This window comes from Protopterus annectens, chromosome 5.part0, assembly GCF_019279795.1.
Source record: "Protopterus annectens isolate FY-2018-M chromosome 5.part0, PAN1.0, whole genome shotgun sequence".
NCBI lineage: Eukaryota > Metazoa > Chordata > Ceratodontiformes > Protopteridae > Protopterus > Protopterus annectens.
In genome coordinates, this window is record NC_056735.1 from 265,851,784 (window position 1) to 265,867,192 (window position 15,409).

The window sequence follows — 15,409 nt, forward strand, 5'->3', positions numbered from 1 at the left end:
CCTTTAAATAATGAATAGAAAGTTGTATCATTACATTACAAACAGTATGTACAGCTACACCCATGTGTAGCAATGAAGTTGTAGTTGTGAAAGCTCATCTGAGAAGATGGTGTAGTCATCTCTGAGTTTAAAAAATGTATCCAGAGTGTAGGTTGAACACACACATGCGCACCTAACACTTAACAACCAAACACATACAATTCAACCAGGTTGGGTATTGAACTTCTTACTTACCTTGTTTGCACAACCTTGAGAGCACTGTATTTGTCACAAGTGTCACAGGAGTGGTCTGACTTGTGGGAGAGATTGCAATTTTGTCAGAATGACCTCATCAGTGTGTTTCATTCAGGATGTTTCCATAAAAGTTGGTATAAGGGACCTGTGTACACATTTAAATATATTCTGTACAGGAGAAATGGAGACAACAATAAGCATTATACACATGCATGCACACTCATGTACAAGTTTTCCACTGCAGGTATTAAACCTCCTACCTACCAAGGTTACACAATATAGAGAGCACTGTAATACTTGCAAGTGTCACAGGAGAAGTCTGACTGTTAGGGGACAGACTGCACTTTTGTCAGGATGACCTCATCAGTGTGTGTCATGAAATATGTTACTGTAAAATTAGGACTAAGGGAGCTGTGAAAACAATGACATGCTTTTATTTCAGGAGAAGTGGACAAACCATCCAGTAATACACACAGTCTATAACAGACAAACACACATGTCTACAATGCTGGGTACTGAACCTCCTACCTATCTAGCTTACACAATCTGGAGAGTATTGTAATACATACAAGCACCACAGGAGGAATCTGAATCTTAGGTGACAGACTGCACTTTTGTAAAGATGACATCACCAGTGTGTGTGTGTGTGAGTGTGTGTGTGTGTGTGTGTGTGTGTGTGTGTGTGTGTGTGTGTGTGTGTGTGTGTGTGTGTGTGTGTGTGTGTGTTTGTGAGTGTGTGTGTCAGAAAGGATGTTACTATAAAATTAGGGATAAGGGAGCAGTGAGAAGAGTTAAATGTGTTTATCTCAGGAGGAGTGGATATACCACACAGTGAAACACACACACACACACACACACACACACACACACACACACACACACACACACACACACACACACACACACACACACACACACACACACACGTCTTCTATGCTGTGTATTGAATCTCCTACATATCTAGCTTACACAATCTAAAGAGCATTCTGTTAGTTGCAAGGACCACAGGAAAAGGATGACTCTCATAGGAATGATTGCACTTTGTCAGGATGACCTCATCAGTGTGTTTCAGACAGGATGTTACTGTAAAGTAGGGAAAAGGAGATGTGAGAACAGTAAATGTATTATTCTTAGTGGAAGTGGATACACATAGACAGACAAACACACACACACAAGTCTTGAATGCTGGGTATTGAAACTACAATCTACAGAGCAATGCAACAGTTGCAAGCACCAGAGGAGAAGACTTACAATATATATATGAAATTGGACATTGAACTATTTGTAAAAATCAATGCTTGAAAGAGAGGACTCTGCATCCCAGCTCATGCAAAACATGCATATGTGTGCACAGGACTATGTAATGTCACTATGACTATAACATGTAATGACATACCTTAATAATACAATGTATATACTGTCCTTACTGTACAATGTGATACTGTGAGGGAGACTGACATGCTCCAAACAATGGGATGACATACACATTGACTGTTGCACACCACTGGATTATCAATCAAAAACTCCCATGACATCATGTTGGGATGATTGCATACTTTCATTGTCTCATACTTGTGCTATGTGCATTGGCAAGACAAACATGGAAGTCATACATAGGAAAGTGCACTGCAGAATGACAGTGATGGATGGAGTGAGAATAGGTTAACCAAGCTGGTAACATGGTGCAACTGTCAACACTGTAAAACCCATACATTACTTGACATAAAATAATTAGGTGAGTTAATACCATTCAAAACTCATGATCATCTTTCAGCAACAGTAATACAGACATATTAACTTTATGAAAAAGAAAACTATGGTTCTTTGATCTACTTTTTTTTTCTTCTAGGTTTAAGTACAGCACCACTAAGTTAGTTTGCACTGCTGATGCTAAAGTGTTAGTGCATGCGTAATTATATCTTGATGTGTTGAATTTACAAGAGTAGTTAGTGGTACTCTGTGTTGCTCTGTGCCGGCTTCCATGCAAAGACCTTAATAATGCAACATTTAAATAGGTTTCAGGCAGATTGGTGTAGCAGCAGGATAATGATGTGCTAAGTAAAGGGTTTTTGCCAATATTTACAGAAACAGTACTCAGACAAAACATCACGAAGCATGTTGTCATCTGTATGTATCTGAACATACCAATAACTAATTTACACCTGAGTGTTATTTATCACAATATGTCAAAATTCATATTTTTAAAGATAAGAGTTGACAGTGGATATCAGCAAACATGAATGTATGTAATCATCTTTATTACCCCATTGAGCACTGTAATCCATACATACAACTCTTCATCTTGTTTAAATTTGCAGTAAACTGACAAAACATTGCTTAGCACTGCAGAGCAAAGTGAGACAGAGTAATGCCAAGTAAGGCAATCAAATCCAAATATATTGCTATAAGCATTGCACTTCCATTTAATGTTAGTTGCATTTGCTACCTGGTGCCAAACATTGTGCAAATGTAGAGGGAGACGAATAAGGGTACAGAAGAGAGAGGATACATCATTAGGGTGACACAGAGGCAGGGACAAAATAAATTATCGATTAATAAGGATTATTGTGGCAAACAGCAATATGTAGCCAGTGGTTACACCTATATTACAGAATCTAAAATGTTCATTAACACTTAACTAATGGCAGGAATAGAACCCATGATACTATTAAAACAACTTTCTGCATATTCAAACATTAGCTCACCATGCCACAGAGGAATTACTACTTTCCCACCATTAAAATAATACTACTGAAGCACACTAAAAACTTATGGAAGAAGAAGGGGTGAACAGGGAGAGTTAGAGACAGATGTAGAGATAACTAGAGCAAGTATGTTTTGTAGGCTATATAGGAACATCTGGATGTTGTTTTAATCTTAGTACTTAAATCATCATTAATCCTGCTCTGTATAATAAACTGATAGCAATAGGTACATACAAGGGGTGGTATAGTGCAATAAGCATGAATACTTAACAAGGATAAGGTTTGCTTACTGAACCTCCCTGTTGGGGCTGCAGTATTTTTTGAAAATGATGTCTTGCTGCACTATTCCAATGTTATGTTACAGAAATGTGTTATATGTAGAGAAGTACAGACATTTTCAATTAAGTATATGAACTCATGAAGTAAAAAACTGACATATAGCTGTAATTGAACACATAACACGATGCCTAAAAAAGGAGTCTATAAACAGGGTAATTATGTCAACATGCCACAAAGGAACTTTTGGTTTAATATATCCAGCAGCCTAATACATGTTATATTAACTGTTCCACAGTACTGCCTTTGTATGTCTTTATTCTGTATTCCCATAGCACAATGGATTTAAGCACATTTACACAACAGTAACTTGACCACTGCAGATTAAACTGACACCTTCAGGTTATACTGCGTTCACTTCCACTTAGCAGTGCTGCACTATCCCAAACTCTGTACAAATGCAGATACTATCCCAAACTCTGGACAAATGCAGACACTGTCCCAAACTCTAGACAAATGCAGACACTATCTCAAACTCTGGACAAATGCAGACACTGTCCCAAACTCTGGACAGATACAGACACTATCTCAAACTCTGGACAAATGCAGAGTACATAAAGTGAAGACTTTTTCATGGACCATTTCTAGCCATGGGTGTGATGTGTATGAATCTATTTTTTTACCAATTTAAATGTGTAAAATGGGTGGATAGGACAGATGTGAAAATGGGGTTGAGAAGTACAGGATAAAACACACAAGGAAAAGACTACAGGAATTTGTAGGAGGGTTGAGGGGGAGCGCCATAGCTATTCACTTCTTCACATCAGTGTAAAATTGTATACACAAGTTCATGACTTTGCAGAGTCACCACACCAGTGATGGGTGACAAGTGAATAATGTATGGCCAATTGGACCTAGTCAATGGTATCAGGATGACACAGTGTTATGTATGGGGCATATTTTTTTTATGATACAGGTGTCCATTTTTATTTTTTAATTTTGGGAGACAGAGGAATGGTGGGGAAGGTGCTTATGAATGAGAGGTTCAGGTAGGTAGGGTAGGTTAGGAAGTAGGTGCAGACATACAGGACATACAAGACAGACAGGGATGGTGATGGAGACAAAAGGTTGGGGGACACCATGATTGGGGATAGGTAGTGGACATTGGAGGTGCACCCATCTCCAGCATGTGAACAGTGAGAATCTAGTCCTCACTCAAATAACTGTCATCACTGTCTCCTGCAGCTGCTTCTTTGGTCAGTGCTGGATGTGGCATTTTTTTTTGCAATGTGACACAGGCCCCTTTTAACCCTGCCAATACATGCATCAAGGCCCCTTTCCATTATATCCTCCACCAGCCTTGTCAACTCCTGCTGGGTGACAAAACTGCCACCTCCACTAGTACTGCTCCCAGAGGGTACCACTGCATCAGTAGCTGGGGCAGAGCTACCTGACATACTTGGAGCAGTTACAACAGGGGTTGTGGAGGCAACACTGACAGGTTGTGACCCTGAAGTGTTGGATGTCTGTGCTGCCATCTGTTGAGGTATGACAGACTGAGCTGCAGTAGTCTGTGTACCTCTTTGTATTGTTGATTATTTTTCATCAGCAAATTATACAACCAGCAGGTTGTTAATAGATTATAACCTCCCTAAAAAGTGACAATGGTGGGGGGAGACAAAAAATAAAATATAATTAGAAACATGTAAAGTAACAATACGATATACTATAAAAAACTTTTAATTGGCAATGCACAAATAACACTGATAATTTGCTATTGCAACAATCTACTCTGCAGCTGTAGAGAAGACAAATATATTTGAAACTATAACAAATAACTGTGTTGGCTGGCTACATAATTGCTGCTATATAACAGTTTAGAGGTCATTCTACTTACACAACTGAGGGGTGTTTCTAGTCCTAAATTCTTCCTCCCATCAGTTTAAGAGCTCCTGCTTGTGCTTTTTAAGGTCACTGTAGTGGTGATGACATTGTTCCCCACTGCATGGAATGGCAGGAGATCTCAGCTTATCATCACCAAAAACAATCTCCAGCCTTACTGTCCTTAGCTACTCTGACACAGAGGAGTCAAGACAGTGTTCCTGTAATCAGTCTCATATGAGCTACTTTGGGATGATTTCTGTTTGGCCTTACATAATATGAATGACCCCATACTCTTCCAAGTTCTTCACTCTGTGTGGTAAGGCTAATTCCCTGTTTTTAAACAGAAACTTGTGCTATCAAACTAAGAATACAGTCAACATGATTTGTACCTAACCTATTGTATCATGCATTTCTGCAGAGGACTCCTCTCACATCTCAAACAGAATGCTAAACTGGCAACATTTAAAATCAGTGTGGATGATCAAATGAGTGACTGCAAAGTTTCATCTAGGATACGTGGGGATAATATAATCTATAGGGAGCAGTATTAATCTCACATCCAGTACTGTCTAGCTGAGCTTCTTAATGGTCTCCTAGACTTTAACCTTAATAAGGCTTGAAACAAACAAATTATATATATATATATATATATATATATATATATATATATATATATATATATATATATATATATATATATATATAAAAAATACAACTGTATATAGTCTTCTTAGCTTTTTCACAGTACAACTGGGTAGGTTGAGTGAGTTCAAGAAAATGTCTCATGAATCTTCATCACAACTCAGGCTGGCAAAATCCTGTGGTTGTTTCTGCCAACTCACTTCCACACCCAAGAGATGAACCTGTGGTATATCATGTACCATGATAAACTCTAAGCTAAATTATTGTGAGGGTCCTGCTATCAATTTTCAAACAATGGTGCAAACCAACATAGTACATTTCATTGTTATGGTTAACTTGTCAGCATTCCTACAGGTACACTGTATTTACAATGATGCAATATCCTTACGGTGCTTTAATTATGCGGTAAGTAACAATTATTTTAACAACCTAAGCCATTTAATAAGCGACTCTTTTTACAAAGGCAATATTTATTAACAATTAAACATGTGAGGGATTACTATAACACAGTATGTTCCATTACAGTTGACAGATTTTTTCCACAGAGTATCAGGCAAATGAAATACAGCATTTAATAGTATTTCAAAACAACATTCTGTACAACTTACAATCCTTTACCAAGAAAGCTGATTTGGGCAGTCCTGCGGTGGTTTGAAGTCCTAGAAACATTGGTAGAATTAGTGCAAGCTATATACAAGGAACCAATGACTCAAGTATGAACAGTGTTCTGCCTCATAGAGGGGTTCTCAGTGGGAGTGGGAATACACCAGGCTTCAGCTCTGAGCCCACTGCTGTTCATATATGCAAACAGGTCGGAGGGGACATATGAACAAAGTTGCTGTCTGCAGATGATGTGGCATTACAGGCAGACTCTGAGCAAGAACTTCAGTAAAGGACAGAGGAGAATGGAATGCAAAACTAAAGGCACATGGGATGAAACTAAGCACAGATAAGACAGTGGTAATGGCAGCAAATTGGGGAAATCAGTAGAAGCTAAGAATGAAGATAGTGGAACAGGTAAACAGCTTCAAGTATCTGAGAGGGTGGTTGAGGAAAAGGGAAGTCTGAATGAAGAGGTCAAAGCTAGAATCAAAGGGCTGTAGCCAACTGGCATAGAATGTCAGGTGTAGTCTATGACAGAATAATGCCAAAGAAGCTGAAAAGTAAGGTGTACAAGACAATGGTGCAACCAGTACTACTGTATGGTGCAGAAACCTGGGCAGTAAAGACAGAACAGTTGAAGAAGCTAGAGGTGATGGAAATGAAGTGCCTGAGAAGGGTGGTCGGATGCACATTGTGGGACAGGTGAAGAAATGAGGACATAAGAGCAGAAGCCAAAGTAGCTCCAGTTGCAGAAAAGATCAAAGAGAACAGATTACGATGGTTTGGTCACATGTGTAGAAAAGCAGAAGACAATCTGGTGAGGAATCTGGTGATGGCAATGGTGACTAAAGTATCCAAAGCAGTAACAACAACAGCCTTGATGTTATGAATGAAGTCAAAACAGTCCTTAATAAAAGAAAGACATTACTGAACCACTTTATTAATATCTATAAGGGTGACCACAGATCCAAATGTATACCCCTCACTTGCTATTATTAAGCATAAAGGGAGATTCCATAGGTCTTTGAGAATCTTTACAAAACCAAATATACAACTATTCTATGGATTTTTGGTTATAAAATATTTTGCTATGCATCATATATATAATATTTTGCTTTGCATCAATGAGTCCTTCTAATGGATTCACTTCAGTACATGAATCAGTAAATCTTCAAGATTTCAGACCCACAAAAAGGAATATAGAAACACCAAATTAAACAAAATAACAGAAGGAAATGGCCACATTGCATATACCAAGTAAACCACGCCTTTTTAATTGATTCTGGTATGTTGGCTATTCTCCTTCTGGGAATAATTCACCATTGCAATGTGGTTACATTTGTACAAAACCCAACATAATTACACCCCATTAAGCAGTTAATCATTAAATCATTTAAAGACACAACCCCATATTTTAAATACAATATAAAAAATATCCAATCTTTGAATACTATCAAATACATATTTATATACAGATAAATAGCTAAATGTGCAGTGGAGGCTTGGAGGATGGTATGTGAGATGGAGAACAGATAGGAATGAGTGGAGGCAAATGCCAGCTTAATGAAAGGAGTTGAGGATGTTGCAGAGAATTTGGAGATATTGTTTCAAAAACAGTTATTTATTTAAATGGAGGAGTTGGTTAGAGAGGAATGTTTAGTTATAACTTTTGGGAGGGTTAGGAGATGATTCACTAAAGGACTTAATTGAACAGAGTGATCCAGAGAATGAAGTATCATGGTTAGAAATTATGGAAAAATACAGGAGGAAGATGGAAAAATGATAGTGAAAGGGGATAGTGCACAGTTAAAGAACTCCTATGTGGAGACAGTAGTGATTACTCAAGGGGGACAGAATGAAAAGAAAAAAGAGGACACTTTAAAAAGAAGTCTATGGTGAGAGTACAAAGTAAAAGAAGCCAGGAGTTGGAATATATATGAAATATGGGATAATGTAATTTTACCTTTGGGCCTGAAAACACAAGAGGTAAAAGCTTTCATTTTGATTAATAAAGAGACATTTTGGGACATTTTTTTGAAACTGCACAAGACATGGAAACGCTCTTGTGTGAGTATTGAAAAGAGTATGGAAAGAGATGCATGAATGATAATCCATGGGATGAATATGTGGTTAAAGCATCTTTTCAGGAGACAGAAAGTACACATACGATTTTAAACAGAGGTAGAGTGACTTTAAAAGGACATTTAAAAATATTTGTAAAGAAGTAATGGATATTTTAAAAGTCTATGATAATAAGAGTTCATGGACTGGGGTGAGATTGTAATGTCATTTTAAAAATGGAAACAGACAAAATTGTACACATTATGAGTATCATAAATGTTGAAGATAAACAAGGGTGCTATAAAATATTGTAGTCAACTAAAACATAAGCAGCAAGCAAATAAATCCAAACCAGCCCAGAAGTTGAAAATGGTGAAACACAGGTGCCCAATAGGAAGGCAGCTGGAATAAAGAAGCTGAACCACGACAAAGTAAAATCTTCTTTTTTAATACAAAATGGTGAGCGCTTTCGCAATGGTAACCATTGCTTCATTAGACAGTTCATTCAAACAGCAACAGCACTTAAATACTTTAATTCATTACTAAAACAACCAATCCTACCACTCAAAGTTAATTCAGCACTCAGCAATCAATTAATTACTATGGTTACATTTTACCGTTAGTTAATTGCTGAAGTCATAAAAACACTGTTTAAAAAACACATGCACAAAATGTAAAAACAAGAACATGTGGATGAATATAAATAAAATAAATAAAAAGTCAGTATATAAATACATATGCTCATGTTCCCCATTTAGTAACTGCTTGTGTGTGGGGGTATAAGCATAAAAATATATGTACATTTATATAAAAATATAAGCAGTACACACTCAACAACTTAATACATATATTCTGCCTAATAAATACACATGCTGTCCACCTAATAAATACATATGCTTTAAACATACATCTCAACAAATACTTGTCTTTAGTGATATCTATGCTAGAAACAGCTCAAGAAATACTGTCATATTGACCCAATGCCTTGCATGTGTTTCTGTAGTCTTCTCTTGTTAAGATAGTATTCTTATTATTTATTTTATTTTAACCTTCTAGATTTTAGCACTGGCTTCAATGGAGCACTATCACTCAAACCCAAACCTCTGTGTGCTCCTAAATGCAAAATCCATTTTGCTTCCATACTTTCAGTAGTATTGACTATGTCCCCCATCCTATTGCTGACATTCTGAATGTGTAAAACCTGAAACAAAAATATATGGTCATCCCCCTTATCCAATGTATGCTTAGCCAAGGCACTATACAGTTGCCCTTTTCTAGTGCAGTAAAGGTGATCCCTTATCCGTTCCCTAAGGTGACGGTTAGTTTTGCCAACATAGAAATAGAAACATGTTGTGCAGTGAGCTACATACACTACATTCTTAGTATTGCAATCAGCAGAATTCCTTAGCTCCCATAGACACCCTGTTTCAGGGTGCTTGAAAAACCTTGATTCATCTATATAAATGCACTGTGTGTATTTTCCACATCTGTGGGTACCATTCACTGTGCTATCCATCAGAGTAGGTATCCTTGGATAGCGAAGCTGCTGTTTCAGATTTTTCTTATTTCTAAATGCAAAATGTGGTTGTTCACCCACTATGTTGGTAGTATCCTCATCTACTAACAACATATGCCAATTTTTATTTCAGGTTTTACACATTCAGAATGTCAGCAATAGGATGGGGGACATAGTCAATACTACTGAAAATATGGAAGTAAAATGGATTTTGCATTTAGGAGCACACAGAGGTTTGGGTTTGAGTGATAGTGCTCCATTGATGCCAGTGCTAAAATCCAGAAGGTTAAAATAAAATAAATAATAAGAATACTATCTTAACAAGAGAAGACTACATAAACACATGCAGGGCTTTGGGTCAATATGACAGTATTTCTTGAGCTGTTTCTAGCATAGATATCACTAAAGACAAGTATTTGTTGAGATGTATGTTTAAAGCATATGTATTTATTAGGTGGACAGCATGGGTGCATTTATTAGGCAGAATATATGTATTAAGTTGTTGAGTGTGTACTGCTTATATTTTTATATGAATGCACATATATTTTTATGCTTATACCCACACACACAAGCAGTTACTAAATGGGGAGCATGAGCATATGTATTTATTCTTTGACTTTTTATGTATTTTATTTATATTCATCCACATGTTCTTGTTTTTACATTTTGTGCATGTGGTTTTCAAACAGTGTTTTTCTGACTTCAGCAATTAACTAAAGGTAAAATGTAACCATAGTAATTAATTGATTGCTGATGCTGAATTAACTTTGAGTGGTAGGATTGGTTGTTTTAGTAATTAATTAAAGTATTTAAGTGTTGTTGCTGTTTAAATGAACTGTCTGATGAAGCAATGGTTACCATTGCGAAAGTGCTCACCATTTTGTATTAAAAAAGAAGATTTTACTTTGTTGTGGTTCAGCTTTTTTATTCCAGCTACCTTCCTATTGGGCACCTGTGTTTCAACATTTTCAACTAAAATATGTTTTTTGTGGAAAAGAATAGCAGTTAGTGAATAGCTGTGATAAAAAGAAATGTTATATATGTGGGAAAACAGGACATGAAGCAAAAAATGTGAACTTGAATGTTACAAATGTAAAAAAACTGGATACATATGGAAGGAATGTAAAAAAGGTAATGAATCAAATATTGAAAATCAGGGAAATGATAAAGAACAAACTGGAAATGAAGAAAATATAGAAATAGATAAAACTTTAGAAAAAGAAAGGGAGATAGTAAAAGAAAAGACGAAAGAGAGGAAATAGAAATAGAACTGGAAGTTAGTGACAAAGAAGATATAAGTTGGAAGGCAGTAAGAGGAAACAACTACTATTGGCAAAAGAGTAAAAGATGGAAAATGGAAATTTAAAGGTATTAACATAAAAGAAAAGAAGAAAGCAAATAGGTGACAAATATAAATTAAAGAATGTAGCGTATAGTGTATGAAGTAAATGATACCCTTTAAATTAAGGAAAAGATTATTTTAGTTAATGTAAACAGTATAAAACACATAATAAGAAGGCTAGGGATTCTAGAATGGTGTAATAAATATGATATTGATATTATTTTGGAAGATACAAGATTTCTGACATATGACAAAAGATTGCAGCTAGTCCAGATGGAATTTGACTTGAAATGTATAAAAATCTAGAATAATGGCAGAAAAAGTATTTATGTGTTTTTAATGAATGGATAAATGAAGGTTTAAATAATAAGGATTTATGCTGTGGGATATTAAAATGTATATGGAACAAGGGAGAAAAAGAGGATATGAAGAGTTGGAGACCTATAGTGTTAAATAAGATATTTATGAAAATAGAACAGAAAATATTTGCGAATAAGATGCAATATACAATGGAGTAGGTGTATATAGTATGAAAGGAAAAGCATGTCAAGAGTTATTAATGATAGTGAGAGAAATACTGGATGATATTTCAAAAAGGATAGAAGATACAAAACTTAGAGTAGGTGATATTAATAAAGCATTTTATTCAATACAACATGATATGCTGAGGGAAATAATGGAAATGTACAACATTAGTGATACAATTAAGCAAGTGTGTATAACAGCATAAAATAATAATAAAGTAAGAGTCTTAGTGAATGGTTGGTTAAGTAAAGAAATAGACATCAGGAATGGTATAAAACAAGGGTGTCCAATGAGTAGTACTTTATTTCAGTGGTGGCTGGTGACTTCAAATCAAAAGGGGCTTTAGGAGACAGATGAATGGGTGGGGCCAATGGGAAGGGGTGTGGCCAACTAGAAAGGGGTGGAGCTATGCTCAAAACCACAAAAACTGGGACTTTAATTAAATATGCTGCCCTGGGTGCCAAGCCATCATTATGAGACTCCAATCAAGACAAACTGAAGTGGAGAAGAAAACAAATGTCAATACATTGGCTGCATGACAGCTTACTTAATATCTAGATGGAAACAAAAAGGTTGTGAGGCATGAAAAAATAAATTACTTTTTAAATACATTACTGGAATGCCAGTCAAAATCAAGTATAAAAAACAAGCAGCACTCAACTCAAATCACCTGTCCTTGCACTGCAGTTCTAATTATAATTTATATTCAGCTTTATAAAAGTACCAAGTAACATGCAGCCAAGATGCATTTTCTGAACAATAAGTAGCATAAAACAGGGGGGAGGAGCCTAGATGGCTAACTGAGAGCAGTGAATTTTGAGAGCTCCATAAACTAGCATAATAATATAGGAAAATGTTATTTTCAAATTTAAAACGTCAGAAATCTATAGATAAACTACTAAACTACATAAATATTAATTTTGGTGGAGATATACAAACATTTTCCTGTCAAGTAACTTGGAGATATATTGAGTCACTGCATATGAACAACTCAAGGAATTTTCATCCAGATGCTGCTTTGAAAAAATAACTGCAATTGATGGCATCTACCTTACAGGAACTTACAGGAATCTTTGAAGGTGGATGGCTTTAAAAATGACTTAGAAAACCTCAAATTAAATTCTCAAAAACAGACTGATACTCTTAAGGAACTATTACAGCAACACCATATAAAAACAGCAAATATAGAGACTTCTCTAAATGACATTGAAGGGAGACTCAAAGAGGAAGAATTCCAAAAAGAATTTCTGCTTAAACAGAATACATGGCTGCTTAACAAAATAGATGACTTAGAAAACAGGGAAAGGAGAAACAACATAATAATCTTTGGTTTGCCTGAAAACACTGAAGGAAAAGACATTATTTCATTAACAACCTGGATTCCTGATTTTTTAGACTTGAAAGAGGGACTTTCATTTGGAATTGAAAGGGTGCATACAGCACTGAGGAAACCTGCTTCTAACTAAACGAATACTCCACCTAGATCCATAGTTATAACATTTTTTCATTTCTGGACAAGGAAATAATATTAAAATCTGCTTGGAGAAAATCACCCTTAAAATACAATCAAAGCCTGATAATGTTTTGCAATGATTATTCTTTCAGAATACTAGAACAAAGGAAAAAAGTCTGGCCAATAATAAAACTGTTGAAATAAAATAACATTAAAGCACAGCTGGCCTTTCCAGCCAAGATAAAAATACTTTTTGTCAATGAGATGAGAACCTTTAATGACTTAGAAGACGCTACTATATTCATCAAAAACAACAACATAGTGTATATCCCAGAAGAAATGGAATGGATGCCCCCTACTCTTAAAATAATAAAAAAAAAACAAATGTTTAGACTGATGCTAGAAAGAAGAAACAAAAAATTGATTCCATGATAGCTGTCCCACCCAAAAAAAAAATAACTCTTACAACTACATCTCTCAAAGTATCAACTGATATGGTAAATCACTTGTCATCTGTTTTTATTTTTTTAAAAAGGAGGGTTTCTTAAACAACTGAAAAACAGTAATGATTTATTCAGAATGTTCAAAGAGTCCAATAATTCTTCACAAACAAAGGTAGGTCAAGATGGGTTACTACTTACATTATATATAAGCCAAACAAAGCAACATATAATACAAACATAGAAGTTGCTATTGCCTTACTTGAACTCAATGAAGACTTATCTTGTTCATTTTTCATTGTTTTTACTTATAATAATTTAAGTAATTAATTAACTAATTCAACAAGGTACTATTCATCAGAGTTCAGACTCAAATGTAACAAATTAACATCATATATAATAGCAGTAACAGTAGAGTGTTTTCAAAAAAAATGCAGTCATGGAGACTAATGCCTTCTTCAGTTAAAGTATGATTTAGAAATGTCATGTATATCCTGGTTAAATAATAGTAGCAAGCTTTTAGTACAAGTGTCATCATTATTCTGTCTAAATATAGTTAATATCAATTATGGCAGGTATCACAGCTATGAGTGCTGTTTGATCAATCCTGATATGGTGTGCATGGATGCAGCTCTGTCTGGCAGCTAGTACAAATGTCATTATTATTCTAAGCATAGTTAATATCAATTATGTCAGGTATCATAGCTTTGAGTACTGTTTTATCAATCCTGATATGGTGTGAGTGGATGCAGCTGTATCTGGCAGCTAGTACAAATGTCATTATTATTCTGTCTAAACATAGTTAATATCAATTATGGTAGGTATCATAGCTTTGAGTGCTGTTTGATTAAACCTGACATGGTGTGTGTGTGAATGCAGCTGTGTCTGGCAGCTGTTGTATGTTGCCATTTTCATCTCTGGGAAGCTGTGGGTTGTGGCTTGTGATCGAGGTTTACTGATGCTTGTGTATTAGGAAGAGACATTTGGTATTTTAACCTGGATCCAGGGGAAGCGGGTGGATAAAACTGTGATTTGGGATACTTTGGCAGAGAATAATTTGTTTACACATCTGCTGAGAGGTGGGAAGGCTGGAAGAATGTGTTATCTCTTGTTATGGTGGCTTGTTGAGAGTTTTTTTGTATCTGTTTGCTCTCCGTTCTTTTCCTGGCTGCTGCCTCACTGAAAGGGAGGGAATTTAGGCTTGAACTTGCAGTGAATTGAAGCTTTGCTTCAGGTGGATTGTAAGCCTCTGGTATGCAGTACACAGACACACTAACAGAAACAGAAGCTCCTAGGTTGCTATGGTAATGGAGACAGAGTGACAATAATGCTTAACGGCTCTGAGGAACCTCCGAGATAATTCTCGCAATGAAGTCTTTTGTTTAAAAATATATATATATAATAAAAGGACTGTTTTAAACCACATGTGCACATATTGATGGTCTCCTAACACTTTGTTTAGCTCATTAAGTTGATTCTTGATAGATTAAAAAAAAATAATAATAACAAGCGCAATTTTATATTTAAAATGCATTTTGGTCCAAACATATTAAGGACTTACATAAGAGTGGAAGTCTGAGTTATTGTAAAAGACTAAGAGCACTTGGTATTGTGCAGTACCCTTTGCAGTGGTCTGGGAGTGCTTGGACGTGTTGGGCATATGGGGATAGCTGACTCTAGGGGTGTTTGGGGTTGCTGGGTAGTGTTAGAGAGTCATCAGATTTCCTC